The 16423-nt window shown below is 37.5% G+C and overlaps 1 long non-coding RNA gene across 1 annotated transcript in view; it reads right to left on the reverse strand.

Annotated features, from left to right (window-relative positions):
- Positions 1 to 15193, reverse strand: part of LOC311296765 — a 120479-nt gene extending 105286 nt beyond the window's left edge. The window contains exon 1 of the long non-coding RNA XR_014628699.1: positions 15121 to 15193. This is a non-coding gene — a long non-coding RNA (uncharacterized lncRNA). The remainder of the gene's footprint in view (positions 1 to 15120) is intronic.
- Between the last annotated feature and the right edge of the window lie 1230 nt (positions 15194 to 16423).

Consider the following 16423-nt stretch of genomic DNA (forward strand, 5'->3'; position numbering starts at 1 on the left):
AATGCCTCTGGGCGCAATTGGATGGACCTAAAACCAATCAGAGTGATCGTGTAAAGCCATATGCTGCGTCCCAATTCGCCTGAGTTACACTATGCTATAAAAGTATGTACTCTTTTTGTGAAGAAAAGGTATTTACTTTTGAATGTGTAGCAAAAAAGTAGGCAAGCTTTGGGACATACTACTTCGTCATCTTTATCGGACGGATCTGTCGCGTAAACTGCCCTGTCAATCATCTTGTCACAGTTAAAATCCTCTATTAAATCTAATTTAACTTCCTACCGTTTCGGAGAGAAATGTAGTAGCACGTTCATCTGCCAGTGGGTCTTTCATGGAGACTGTCCTCATGTGTTTGCAATTTGAATATAATAATGCATTTAAAAGTTGATGCGCTTCACCAACGGACGTCGCTCAAATGCCTCTGGGCGCAATTGGATAGACCTAAAACCAATCAGAGCGATCGTCATCATGTAAAGCCCGCCTCAACGTTTCTGATTGGTGCTTCGATTTGGACGGATTAGAAATGGGCTTGAATGAGCTCTTTGCCAGACTACTTGCAGAGCAAATCTAAATTTGCCGGAAGTTTGTCTGGGTTTTTCCAGGCTAAAAATAAGGAGTAAAAAGTACTTTTTTTCTTAAAAAATGTAATTAAGTAAAAGTAAAAGTATTGATTTTTAATTGTACTCAAGTAAAGTAAAAATCCCCAAAAATAATACTTAAGTACAGTAATCAAGTAAAATTACTCAAGTATTTTACACCTCTGGTCAGAACTGAGAATTGAAGAACATGCTGGATTCATTCTTACTGTTAATTACTGTATGTTCATCTTTCTGCATTGACACTTTCTCAAGGATTGTTTTTAATTTTGTAAAATGAAAAAACACACACACTAATTGACACTCCATACATACATAGTACAGATCTAAGTAACAGTAAAACTAATCTATGTAGTGAATAGTCTCATTTATTAAAGCAGATTTTGCACAAGACTGAATTTTAATATAGTGCAAATAAGAGATTATTTTTCCTGATTGAATGATACTTTAGATGTTTTATGGTCATGTTTTGTCACATTTTAGATCTCAATCTAATTAACCATCAAACATGTTAATTTGTGCTTTAAGTTTTAACTTTCTCTTTAATAATGGATTCACTGCTAAACTGATCTGATCTGAACTGAGAGAGTGAAGTGTGTGTCATTGTTTCTACAGGTTGAGTGATTGTGGCGTCACAGATAAAGGTTTTGCTGCTCTGACTTCAGCTCTGAGATCAAACCCTGAACACCTGAGAGAACTGGATCTGTCTGGGAATAAAATAGGACTTTCAGGAATGAAGTTGCTCTCTAAACTGAAGGAGGATCCACATTATAAACTGGAGACATTACACTACTGTGAGTATATCTTTATATTGACCCAAATTTCAAAAGCCTTTAAATTGACCCAATTTCAGTAACCGGTCTCATGTGTGTAACTGGAGAATATAAGATAATAATTCAGCTCCACTTTAGTCTCTGTAAACTGTTTTAATAAAAGTTTGATGTGAATATGATCTATGAATAGATTAGATTAGATTAGATTCAACTTTATTGTCATTACACAAGTACAGGTACAAGGCAACGAAATGCAGTTTAGGTCTAACCAGAAGTGCAATAGCAGCAAGTGCAGGATATACAGTGGTTCATAAGTGCAGAACATGGATATGTACTGAATAAATATAGAGTTGAATACTATTATAAACAAAAATTTACAGATAGATTGTCCTATGAATATAATATACAGATAACTATTACTGTGAACAGAATTTACAGCTAGATATGTACTGAATATAATAATATACAGATGGCTATTACTATAAACAGAATGTTTACAGATAGATATGTACTGAATATAATATACAGATGGCTGTTACTATAAACAGAATTTTACAGATAGATATGTACTATGAATATATATACAGATGGCTGTTACTATAAACAGAATGTGAGCATAATATACAGATGGATATTACTATAAACAGAATTTTACAAATAGATATATGTATAAGTTAGGCTAATGAGCAGTATAACAATGGATTTAAAGTAGTGCAAATAAAGTTTGGACAGAAGCTATCCGAGTGAGTGCAGTGGAAAGTAATTGCATATTACAGTTAAGGTACGATATTGCAATGTATATATAACAGTCGGTACTGTAAATAAACAGTCGGCAGTGCAAATGAGCATATTCCAGTCAAGGTAGTAGTGCAAGATGCATATGTAAACAGTTGTTACTGTAATAACAGTCAGCAGTGCAAATGAACATTATAGTATTGCAAATAACAAAATGGAGGCAGGTGTGAGGAGGGAGAGGAGAGTCAATCAGTATATAAGGGGAGTGGGATCAATGAGGGTTAGAGTTTAATAAAGAGACAGCTCTGGGGAAAAAACTGTTCTTTAGTCTGCTGGTCCTGGTCCGGAGGCACCTGAAACGCCTGCCGGAAGGCAGGAGAGAAAACAGTCTGTGGGCTGGGTGAGAGGAGTCCTTAAGGATGCTGCGAGCTCGATGCAGACAGCGTTTCCTCTGGATGTGCTCGATGGCAGGTAGTGGAGTCCCAGTGATGCGCTGGGCGGTTTTCACCACCCGCTGCAGTGCCTTGCGCTCTGCAACAGAACAGCTCCCATACCACACTGTAGCACAGTTGGTCAGGATGCTTTCTATTGCACAGCGATAGAAGTTCACCAGGATAGTGGAGGAAAGCTGATTCTTCCTCAGTGTCCTCAGGAAGAAGAGGCGCTGGTGAGCCTTCTTGACCAGGCTGGAGGTGTTGGTTGTCCAGGTCATGTCCGCCGAGATGTGGGTCCCCAGGAACTTGAAACTGGAGACACGCTCAACAGCCATTCCATTGATGTGGATGGTGTCGTGCGTGCCTCTTGACACTTTCCTGAAGTCCACGATGAGCTCCTTCGTTTTGGTGGTGTTGAGGAGCTGGTTATTTTCGGTGCACCATGTGGCCAGGTGCTTGATCTCCTCCCTATAGGCAGTCTCATCGTTGTTGCTGATGAGACCAATCACCGTAGTGTCGTCCGCAAACTTGACGATGGAATTAGATCCGTACACAGGCTTGCAGTCGGAGGTGAAGAGGGAGTAGAGGAACGGGCTTAGCACACAGCCCTGTGGTACACCAGTGTTGAGTGTGATGGATGTGGAGCAGTTGGAGCCTGATCGAACATTCTGGGGTCTGTTGGTCAAGAAGTCCAAAATCCAGTTGCACATGGAGGTGTTGAAGCCCAGGTCTCCAAGTTTGGCTATTAACTTAGTTGGGATGACAGTGTTGAATGCTGAGCTGAAGTCAACAAACAGCATGCGTGCATAAGTGTTCTTATTGTCCAGATGTGTGAGCACAGAGTGCAGTGCCATGGAGACTGCATCCTCTGTGCTCCTATTGCTACGGTAGGCAAACTGGTGTGAGTCCAATGTGGATGGTAGAGAGTCTTTTAGGTGTGCCAGGACCAGCCGCTCAAAGCACTTCATTACGATGGGTGTGAGTGCTACAGGGCGGTAGTCATTAAGGCACTTCGGGCTGGAGTGTTTTGGCACTGGCACAATGGAAGTGCATTTAAAGCATGTTGGTACAGTTGCTTGGGCAAGAGACAGGTTGAAAATGTCTGTAAAAACCCCAGCGAGCTGCTCCGCACATGCCCTGAGTACGCGTCCAGGGATGTTGTCTGGTCCAGCAGCCTTGTGCGCGCTGATCCTGCTCAGTGCATTGCAGACATCTGTGGAGGAGAGTGTGATCGGTGGGTGGTCAGCTGAGGATTTGAGCTTGGTGGCAGTTTCTCTGTTGTCTCTTTCAAAGCGAGCATAAAAGTCATTTAGCTCGTTCAGGAAGTTGACATCAGTGGCTGCGGGGGTGGAGTGAGAGGGTTTGTAGTCACTGATGGCCTGAATGCCCTGCCACATGCGCCGAGGGTCAGCGTTGGAAAAGTGTCCCTCTATCTTAAGCTTGTAGCAGTGCTTGGCCTCTTTGATGCCCCTTTTCAGATTTGCTCTGGATGTGCTATAGGCTTGTGCATCTCCTGATCTGAAGGCAGTATTGCGTGTCTTCAATAGGAGTCGCACTTCCCTGTTCATCCATGGCTTCTGATTTGGGTATGTGGTGATCTGCTTCTGGGTTGTAACACTGTCAATGGTGGTATTAATATAATCCAGTACAGAGGAGGTGTAGCAGTCAATGTCCGTGTGAGAGCCACTGGTGGCTTGAGAAGCAAACATACTCCAGTCTGTGTGTAGAAACCTTTCCTGGAGTGAGAAATCTGCCCCCGCAGGCCACACCTTGATGGTCTTCACTGATGGCTTCACGCGATTGATCAGAGGTGCATATTTGGGGGTGAGGAACAAAGAAAGGTGATCTGACTGTCCCAAGTGGGGGAGGGTCAGACTAGGTCTATATGAATATTTTCATCCCTTACATGTTTACATGCACAACTTTTGTTTCAATTGGAATTAATTCATTCCGATTGATGAATCCAAACCTAGTGTTTACATGAACAATTAATAAAATGATCAGGTTGATGTGTGTGTTTATATGTCACAAGCTTCAAATCGGAATTGAGTTTTTGACATGCACACACTGCACGAATATTTCCTGCTGTTTGCACACACTATTATCCTACTTTGTTTATTTTAAACAGCAGACTTAATATTTATATATTACGGGTCAGGTCCTAATACACTGTAAAAATAAAAGGTGCCTGGAGGAACCTTTTGGGGTTCTTCACTTTGCCACACCGGCGGAACCGTCTGTAGATCCTCTAGGCAAAAGGGGCGGTTCAGTGAAGAACCACACAAGTTTCCTGAGGAACTCTTATATTAGGCACTGTGTGGAACCACTTTGGGTGCCTCCAGGAACCAAATTTCATTTTTTTAAATATTTAATTTCATGTTGTTACTATGGTTACCTTTGACTTATAATAAACAAATTGAACCAAATACAAAATAAGAATTGTTTATTACATATTTTATATTTATTTTTATACATACACTTCCATGCACTTGGGAAAAAAAGCTAACTATAGATTAATATCAGTGAATACACAAAAAATAGTATAATACATAAGCAACATGAATAATCAAACATGTATATACAATAGGCTATACAAGAAAAGACATCTCAACAAAATGCATGGAAACACGTTTCACGAAATAAATCAATGTAAAAAAAAAAAAGTAATCTTCACTTAACTTTAAAACATTTGTGTTTCAGTCCGATGGTAAGTCTGACATCACTGTTTCCAAGTCCAAAAGCTCTATCAGATGCCAAAAACAAACAGTGCTAATATGCACTCATTGTGCTGTAACATTCCTGAAAATTATGATCCTTACCTTTATCTCTATACCAAAAACTCAGATGGTTAGTTATTCAGCTATTTTGAATCATAAAATGTTGAAGTCTGGGATGCCGTTAAACTGGAGACTGTAATGTACACTATTGGCTTTTGAAAAGCTTAAATGTGTGACTTGAATCAACAGTATTCATAAATGGTTGTTGAGTATTCTCATGAAACAAGATAGAGGAAGTAGAAGTAGAGGCTTCTACTTCTAGAGACAAACAGTATTAATGTGCAGTAAAATTATCTGTTGTTCTGTGAATGTTCACTGGTGAATTCCAGTCATTTCAATAAGAATCCACACGATTTCGCAATTTCGTTTGTGGTCAAAAATGTCACTATGGGACCAAGGTGGTCACTGGAATTCGCTAGATTTGACCAACAGAAAGCTACTTGAAAGTGACTCCTGTGTGAGCTGTGCTTCATACATTACGTCGCTACACTGCTGACAATGGTCAATGGACTTTTTTGCCTGTGTAATTTCACGAAATTCAAAAATGTGACGCACCTTTACTCGCTACAACATAAAATGCAATCAATAATAAAATCTTCACAAGGGACATGTGAGGTACTTAAAGAGTTAGAAAAGTGAAAAGGTACAGCAGATTCGTTTTCCGTTTGTTTCTCCTCTTTTCTGGTGGATGGTCCAGGCACTTCAGTGATTTTCAGGTCTACAGGAGGATTTTTATTCTTGTTCAAACTTGTATTTCAGCTTACCGAGATCCCTGCAAAGTACAAAATTTACTGTTAGTAAGGTTATTAAAGTGATAGTTGTGAAATTTAAATAATTTCCTCAGCCTTGTGACGTTCCAAACCTGTTTGACTTTCTGTCTGTGGAACCCAAAAGCAGATCTCAGGCATAAGGCAACCCCAGTCACCATTCAATTTCACTGCATGAAAAATTTGTGTAAATCATTCATGAAACCATTCTTATGTACACTTGTCTAGTTCAATTCAATGCAACAATGTATGTAAAAATGGTTAAGCTCCAAAAATGTCCCAGAAAAGATCCTAAAAATAATCAATGATTTCACAACTCGTGTGTTTGTGTTGTAAGTCTTCTGAAGCCATATAATAGCTTTTTCCTTTTTTTAAAAAAAAAGACTGAACTTGAAGTTATAATTCAGAGTTAAAATGTCTTATATTCAAATGCAAATGATAATAAGAAAAAAAATGCATAGCATTATTGGCGCCAAACCTGTGATATTATTTTTCTGAGTAACATGAATGAGATTTGAGAGCATGAGGGAAGATTTTCAGAGAATAACTGATTAAAAAACACAAGTACACAGTCAAACAATACAATTTCACACAGAGAAAGTTCATAGTAATAAAGTACTTGCATGTGGTGAAGGTAACTTACTGTAATTCAGTGTTGCCACTGAAATGTTCAGATTATTTTAGAAATGTACCGTTCTGGGGAAAACTGATTATTCACAACATAATATTTATTGACCAGTAAATGGCTTTAAAATGGTATTTAAGAGAATGAGGGCACCTGTAAAGTAAAGTTAGGCTAAACAAAAACAGACCAAACTATATTAACCTGATTTTGTTATTCATAACAAACGCCAATGACGACAGCAGGAATCAGCTAAATTAGTTAGGCTATATCAGCAATTTGAAGACACAGTTGTACAGAATATGTTGAATTGAATGACTAAATCAATCTAAGACAATTATCACGGCAAAAACCTTCATACCAGATACTGTGCAATAAACGAGTACACTGTAAAAACGTAGTAATGTATAATAAATATAGTTTATATACAGTATATGTGTGTTGGAATATATAGTGAGTAGACTCTGTATTTATATTTATTTGGCGAGTTTACAAACCTTGTAACGGAGAGCCGAACAAACGGCGGAAGCTTTGATGAGAGGAGCCGTTACTTTCAAACCCGATGACGATCAGCTGAGCTTTGTTGATCAGCTTTGTTGAGGATCACTGAAGCGACGACAGCAGAGGAATAGCAGCAGTTTCGTGACAGAATAAAACTTTTCTCCTCCTGGTTCTTCATATTATTAATATTATTTACTGTTGTTGTTTAAGGTTTAAATTAATCAATAAAATAGGCCTATAGATGAATATCATATGATGTCACCAACGTCTCCTCACTGACGTCAGGTTTTATGTTTCTAAAACTTGTCTGCCGCCATCTTGAGTACCTGATTCACGTCAGTCGCAAAGGAACTAGCTAGCTATGCCTTCAATATGTTGTGCAGTGGGATGCAACAACAAAAAAGGAGACCCCAAAATATCCTTTTACAGGCTACCTCAGGACGAAAAAAGACGCCGTAATTTGCGGGTGGTCTGTGACATGTCCCCACCACTTTTAAAACATCTCGCACGAATGTACCAATACAAATAAGCAAAACATCTCCAGTTAACTAGCAGAGCATTAATTTCGTTCGTTTGTTAAATAAGAGGCGATCTAGTGCTGAAATGTGTTGTTTCTGAAATCAAGTGATCAAAGTGCTCGTTGCCGCTGCGATCAGTGGCGCGGATACTGTGTTTGTTTGTGGCTCGCGCACAGTCTTCACTTCACGCGCGCTTCAATGTGGAGAGACTCTCTATTCGTTCCGGTGAAATTACAAAACAAACTGCACACAAACGTGTCCCTGCCTGATATACAACCACTGATAAACATAATCGGTTTTGTTAAGAAAAAAAGAAAAAAACTATATGAGTGCGGATTAGAACCCAGAACCTCTGACACGCTTGGCAAAAGTTCTGCCCCTGGACCATTTAAATACACGCTTAAAATAGTCGGATCAACATATAATATCATTGAATGCCAAGATTGGTAGTTCGGTAGCAGCGGACAGAGGCTGGAAGTATGCATCAGGTATCGCGTAGGGATCACACCCTAACGATATTATTTTTTGAAAGTAGCGTTTCGTTTCATGGCAGTCGAAATGTTGTCTTTCGTAGCCATTTACTGTATCCGTAAGAGGCTGTAAATAGTAGCAAGCTAGCTAGCTAATGCTTGTCAGTACCATAGACTACTCGGTAGGTACTCAAGATGGCGGCAGTAAACTGGAAAAAGAGCGGATGACGTAAGAGGTCATGTGACTGATATTCATGTACACTAAATAAATGTAAGCTACCCAGGTGAAACGGTGAGACGTAGGCCACTGTTAAATGTATTAAAAATGCATTAAAGTAAATTTGTATTGTAGGCCTACTAAAACACACTCGAGTACATTTTTAATACATTTAATAGTACGGCTTTTTCACCTGGGTATACTGAATAAAACTTAAGTAGTCTATAATAATAATAATAGGATAATAATAATCTTGTTCTGGCCTCATTGAACCATTGGGTTCCTCCAGATGCTGGCTTTTACATAAGAGATCTTCCAGGAATCACTGAAATGTTAAAAGATCTTCCAATAACCCATTTTTCGCACTTCAAGGTCTTATGGTAATGAAAAGGTGACTCCAGAACCTCTGAACTAAATACAAAGTGCTTAAAGGATCCCATAAGTTCCAGCAAGAACCTCAAAGATTGTCAATGCTCCTCCAGTAACCCTACTATAGGAGAAAGAGCTTTGAGGCACTTAAATTACATTTTGAAGTTCCTTGAGTATCCGACAGGATATTTGAGGCTCCTTTAGTTTTTACAGTGTAGGAGACAATGAGCACATGAACCGTTGTGCCGTGCTGCTTATATTTATCACGCAGTAAAAACACCCTTACCTGCACCCGAAACAGCCTGTGGATGAGAGTCTGAAAGAAGGACTGAAGGCCGTGAGATTGTGTTGGTCATTCATGACACTTCATTCAACAACTATAACAGCTCGTACGCATCATACGGCATTACGTCATTGCACACGCACAGTACTTTCCATATTCGGTTTTAAACCTGATCAAGTGTTTACATGTCCTCTCGATCGGATTAGAAAAGCAATAAACCACCCAATCCGATTAAAATTTCATTCAGATCGAGCTCATTCGATTAAGGTGTTTACATTGTGTGTGTGTGTGTGTGTGTGTGTGTGTGTGTGTGTGTGTGTGTGTGTGAGTGATAAAGTGAGAATTGTTTATCATTTGCTGTTATTAATCTATTCCAGTTTTTTATTAATATCTCTGGCTGTGTTTTTCTGAAATGATCTCCAGATGTGATGTGACTCAGTAATGTCTCATACTCATGTGTCTGTCTGTGTGTTTTATTGTAGGACTCTCAGTGTTTAGACGTCAGTTCAGTTTCCTCAGGATCAGCTGATGGTGAATAAAGAGCCGCTACAGAGACTGAAGACACAGAGACACACAGCGATCACACTGATGTGTGTGTGTGACTTCACACCAGTTTCTTGTTTTATAGTAATGGCTCATGAAAATGAGAGCTGAAAACAGCAGCTTTGAATTGTTTCAAATTTGTTAGATATTGATCACAATGTAGATCGTGAAACACTTAAAATACGTGGCAAACGGTTAAAGCAAAGTGAAAACAAGCCTTAGACAATAGATTTATTGTGCAATATAGACAGTGTTGGGAAAAGTGTTATAAGTTTTTTATAACTTGGGAAAAGTGTTATAAGTAAATTATACCAGCAGAGGAAGACAAAGATTATGCAAATAATTTCACTGAACATTTATTTCTGTCAATTTTTTTTTAATATTAATCAATTTTGTATATGATGATCTATTAATGTTTCCAAATAAATCTTCACAATCTTTTACTGGTTTCTTGTTTTTCCCCTCCTGCCTCTACATACAGTTAATTACTAATTGCAATATTAATTTTTATCATATTCCTCTTAATGTATCAAGTATTTCTAAAGCCAACAACTAAAAAACAGTGATATGAGTGCGGGCAGCGATTTGATCCAGAAATCAATCCGGAGGGTGAGTGTTTGTTTCACTAATCTAGTTACAAAGTTTATTCATAATCGAAAGTGTTACTTATTATTTGTATACCGCGCTATATATGTATAAATCTATTATTTACATTCATACTCTTACGTTTCCATGACCAAACGAGAGCATGCATGGCTCTGGTTTCTTGTGTGCTGTAAGAAAGACAACAGAGTCAGAAATATGCAGTGTTGTTAATAGAAATAATAAGCTTGCTTGAATATAATGCATATATGTGACCCTGATATTCAGTCTGCATATTGCATATTAAATGGATTTCTGTCGTCTTATGTTAGATTTCTGATTAGTTTAGATAATAATATAACATGTGCCCTGTAACCTGTATCCTTATAATATTCTGGGGTACATAAACATAAGTAACCTAGAGCTGTTTTATACACTACTAATATGTGACCCTGGATGACATAACCAGTCATAAGTCGCACGGGTATATTTGTGGCAATGGCCAACAATACATTGTATGGGTCCAAATTAACGATTTTTCTTTTATGCCAAAAATCATTGGGATATTAAGTAAAGATCATGTTCCATGAAGATATTTAGTAAATTTCCTACCGTAAATATATAAAACATTTATTTTTGTGAGTGAATGCAGCACAATCGCCAAAATAAATGGACAACTTTAAAGGAGATTTTCTCAGTGTTTCGATTTTTTTGCACCCTCAGATTCCAGATGTTCAATTAGTTTTATCTCGGCAAAATATTATCCTATCCTAACAAACCATACATCAATTATTTATTCAGCTTTCAGATGATGTACAAATCTCAATTTCAAAAAATGTGACTGGTTTAGTGGTCCAGGGTCACGTATATGTGCTATTGTGAACTGGACAGCACTGCATCCCCTACTAGAGCTCAATGAATCATGTGCTATCCTCCTTATCAAGGACTCTTGCATTATAATAATACATCACCAAACATTATTTAATGTAAAAAATATATATTTATTTGTAAAGGAAAATGTCACATAACTTAATTGTTTGCCTTATTTTTTTTCCTGAAACAATACATACTTTTTATATTAATTATTATTAAATACTAATAATTAATATATTAAACTGATATTTGTGAACACATGCAACGCTGACACTGCTTGACAAACATGCATGTAATGTTTGTTAATATTAGTTTAAGTGTTACCCAAGTTTACGTCTAATTATAATTGAGATTTTTCTTGAACTTTCCTGAGAAAAATAAACAATTTTACAGAAAATCCTTGAAACATTGTTTTACTTGGATTTTGCTCCTTCATTCAGGTTCAGCTAAACTGATTCAATAAAAATATATTGAAGAAGAAAAAAAATTATTGAATAAAAACAGTAATGTAAAAATATTAACAATAATAAACTACTTCCATTACTAATGATTATATCATTCACACATGTTAAAATAAGTGATTGGATAATAATGTTACACATGATTTTTAGTGTTTTAAGTGTAAAATCATTTCAATCATGGCAACTCTCAGATAGTTTTAGCATGTTATTGAATATGGTAATGTTAATGTATTTGGTCTTGGCGGATTAGATCTGCTACACTGCTGTTGATTATTACTGTTACAGAGCAAGTATGGACTCGCTACTGCTAATAGATACACAGATCATGTAAGATATGCTGATGCTGCATAAATAATGTACATATGTGTTTTTGCCATTGTCCAGTGTGGTGATGTTATTTATTAATGGTCTGTACTTTTGTTGTCTGATGAATGATTTTTTTCTGCAGCTGAAAATGCGTCTGATCTTTGATGGAGAAAAAGAGTTTGAGCTGAAGATGAGCCTGTGGGGGGTGAGTTTCAGTGACCATCCATTATCTGTCCTTAAAACACATTTACTGTCATTGAGATAACATTATTGATTTATTCATATTTTAAACTAGCTTTTATTTTTAAATTTTGCATTTTAATTTTAAAGGTTTAGTAATTTTGTTGTGTGTTTTTGTCTTTTTTTTATTAGTTAACTCAGTTTAAGTTTGATATTTCAGTACTAAAATGTTATCTTGGCAAACGGCTGAAATACAATAAGTTAAAGTTTTTTAATATTTCATTTTAGTTCAGTTTATTTCAGAAGAAGAAGAAGAAGAAGAAGAAGAAGATAATTTCAAACGCTTTAATAATATAAACTCAGGAACAGGAGATCAGGTTAGACATAGACAAACAATACCAGACACTGAACTACTACTTCTTTTTATTGGCGACCATATGGAGCATTATCACCACCTACTGTATCTTAATTACTTTTACTTAAATCCTTGTGTTCAGTCCAGTTTGTTGTAAAAAAGATGAGATGTGTTTAAGTACCATCTTTCCAGAGTTATTTGAGAAAATAGTTGTAATGTCCATTTGTTTAATTCCTTCATGTTCCAATCCATTCCTTAAAGCCAGTCTTTGAGTTGAGTATTTAGTGCATTCAAACAGCACATGTTCCACAGTTTCCAGTTGACTGCATGTCTCACAATTTCCAGGTATATGTTTTCCTATAAGATGTAGAGATGCATTTAACTTTGTGTGACCTAGTCTAATTCTGCTAAATTGACACTGTTCTCTCCTGCTCTTCCCCACTGACTTTTCTTCCCCCACTTTCTGCTGTATCTTATATAAATGTCTTCCTTTATTTTCCTTATCCCATAAACTCGGCCACTGTAACTTAATTTTGCTCCGTACATATGATTTAATCTCTACTTTACTAACTGGTACTGCCACCTCTACCTGATTTACTTTCAACCCATTTTTAGCTAAATTATCTGCCATCTCATTCCCTTGTATGCCAATGTGTGCTGGGACCCATAAAAACTGAACATCAATCCCCAGACTACTTACTCTATATAAAGATAACAAAATGTCATACATAATATCCTCCCTACATTTTGACGTTGCACTTCTGAGACTATTCAGAGCAGCACTTGAATCTGAACAAATTAGCATTGTCATGGGATTGACTTCCTCTATCCACTGTAATGCAAACAAAATTGCCATCATTTCTGCTGCATACACCGATAAATGATCAGTTAATCTTTTAAACACCTTAATTTTTAATTCTGGAATGTAATAAGCACAGCTTGATTTTCCGTTCTCTGGATTTTTAGACCCATCTGTGAATAATTGTACGTAATACCCATATCTCTTATGTTCACATAAGCTTGCATATCAAAAATGTTTTTACTTAAACTAAACTGTTTCAGTAAAGAAAGATCAACTCTAGGCTGAGGTAATAACCATTGTGGAACAGCTAGAATTAAATAACGACCCAATCATTGATTCCTAACTCCTTTGTTATATCCAAAATTACATTATACCTCCTTTTTAATTTTGCTGCTTTCCCAACTTTCATTTAGAATCTTTTTGTACGATGTGTGTCCTTTTGACTTTGTAAATTAGCCCAATAATTAGCCCTCAATTTCCTTCTTCGAGTCAGTGGCATTTCTCCAACTTCCACCTGAAGCGCTGATATTGGTGTTCAGACCATAGACAGTAAAAGAAATGGACACAGCGACCCCATTGGAACTCAATTGAGACAAGTGAAGCCCATTTTTAGCGATTTTTAGCACTTCCTTTCCTGACGCGCAGACTCAAACCGAGCAAAGCGTTACACGGACCACGTGAGCAACCCGTCTGTCTTCTAGTAGCTGTGCCAAGAGAAATCTGAATCATTCCCTTCCGAATCTTGCAGAGACGGAGAGTGTGAGTAGGAGCTGTCCATAAGCTTGGAGCAGGAGAAACTTTTGCTAGGTATTCTGATTAATTATATTGTCATTTTGCCTCCACGTCCCCCCGATTGCCCGCGAGCTTCTCCTCCTGTCCATACGGTAATCTCTCTACTGTGCGACAGAGAGTCGCGTGGTTATGACGCAATCGTTAGCCTATTTTTACAAAAACTGCTTCTACGGGGCCATAACATAAGCTACAAGGTAATGGAGCATTTTATACATTGTCGTGTTTCTTTAGAAATAAATAATGGACAAATGGAGTCTTCAAACGCCTCAGATGTGAAGTTATTCGCTGTCAAAGTGACGCCAAAATGAATGGGAGTCAATGGGATGCTAACTGCAGGTGAAGTTCTGCTACAAGATGGTGGCACGCGGCCGACTTCCTTGCCGCCTGGTTCAGACACTGAACTACTTCTTCTTCTTCTTCTTCTTCTTCTTCTTCTTCTTCTTCTTCTTCTTCTTCTTCTTCCTGTTACTGGCCGCTCACTCCTTATGAGTATTACCGCCACCTACTGTACATCCTACATGGGTCAGACACTGAACTGAATACAGGCTGGAACTAAATACACAGTGGTGATGACACAAACGACAGGCAGCTGTGAGGAAGGTGATCAGTGTCCATGGTTACAGATTGGTGGTGAAAAACAGAGAGGGAAACACAGGTGACGAATGAAAACAACTACAAGTCTATGAACTGAACATAATGGTGACGCACTGATTTATATTTCCATAAGTTTCCCAGATCTTTAAAATAAATGTTTAAATTATCTGATATTTCATGGTTGTGGGACCCTTGATCATTTCTTCAAGACTGTTTATCTGTAAACATATTTATCCAAATAAAAGGTATTTAACACCTGCATTTAAATAAAGATCTATGGGGTCTCAGTATAGTCACACCTGTCCTAAATCCAGACATTCAAGACCTGAGGAATGCAGCACAGGAGATCTGGACAGGTGAGACCAACAGGTATCAAACACCTCAGTTTGATTTTGACCATAAGCAACGAAAAATTAATAAACATATGAGTTGCTATTTCTAAAGAAATATGGCTACTTTGTGTCAACATGTTTTTATGGAAAAATGATGGACAAAGGACAGTCTAAAAAACAACCTGTCTCACGAGAGGCATTGCACATAATCAAAAATACTTAAAAAGGTAGAGAAACTCACCAATAATAAAGCCAATCAAGAAGAAAGCTGTAATAACCGTTAACCGGCAGATCCAGCTGATTATTTTATCCTCAGATCACATTTGACTAAGCGCCGCACATAATTTGTTGAAAGCTGGAGAACTAGAACATCGAGCAGGAGAAGAGAGGAGAGGAGAGAAATGTAGGCGGGTCTTGGTTGGCTTACGTTGAAAAGTTCATTGCAGCGAATCGGTTCCTTTGAGTGAAAATGATTCACCAACTCGCTCGATTCATGAAGTCCTCGCGCGGCATTTTACGCGTTCCTCTTCGCAGTGACAAATGTTTAAACATCGCCGCTAATAATAAACTACTTCAACTAACCTAATTAGAAGCCTAAAACCTTCCTGATTTGTTCTCCCAACCTGACTAGCTATAAAGGTCTTGTGTCAGCACAGCATCAGTTGGCCGAAAGAAAGTTCGGTTCATGCGCAGTATCTCCAGCTCATGGGCTCTAAATATCGAACGTGTCCAAAAGAAACAGTTCTCGGTTCTATGGTGATTGAGAACCGCTGTACCTGTACCAAAGAGTATAGAAGTAACAAGAGGCGAAACTCCGTTGCAGTTTTGACAACAGCCACTAGGTGGCGCTTCGGTAGCGCGGCCGCCATTTTGGACTGAACCAACGGCTTTACCGTTAGCACAACTACTGTACAGCATTAACATTATGTCTGGAAATAATTGGAAACAAAGAAAACAGTGTTCTGCCATCAACTGCAACAACTACCAGTGTACAACCAATCAACTAGCATTTCATAGATTCCCCAAAGATCCAGAGAGGTAAAGTAGAAAAGGTTTTTATTAACTTTAAAGTGAGCTAACGTCAACGATAACAGGTGCTGTAACGTTAATGTAAGCTATCCCATAGTAACAGTTTGCTAATGTTATGTATTTGGTCGAAATTGTCAAGACTCGAAATTGGCTTTTTAAATCGCATACTTTCAGAGATATATGAACACCTAACCTGGCAAATGACTGCTTTATTAATTCATTGCTAAATTAACCCTTTAACTTTTTTTCGCATAAACATGAAAATCACTATCCAAACTTAATGGTTGTAATTCAGGAATGCTTTGGAATTTAGACCTATGGTTGGTCTTGTTTTAATTTGTCAGATTATTGTTGAAGTGAAATAAATTATGAAAGTGAAACAGAAAAAAGTTATATAAGTTTGAGTTTATTAAAATGTACAAATTTAAAATATAATTATTTATATTTTATATAAAATATATATATTACAAAATATATTTTACTCTAGAACTGCAAGAAAATGAAAGCAAAAAATC

The sequence above is a fragment of the Rutilus rutilus genome (assembly GCF_951802725.1).
Source record: "Rutilus rutilus genome assembly, chromosome: 9".
In the NCBI taxonomy this organism is placed as follows: Eukaryota; Metazoa; Chordata; class Actinopteri; order Cypriniformes; family Leuciscidae; genus Rutilus; species Rutilus rutilus.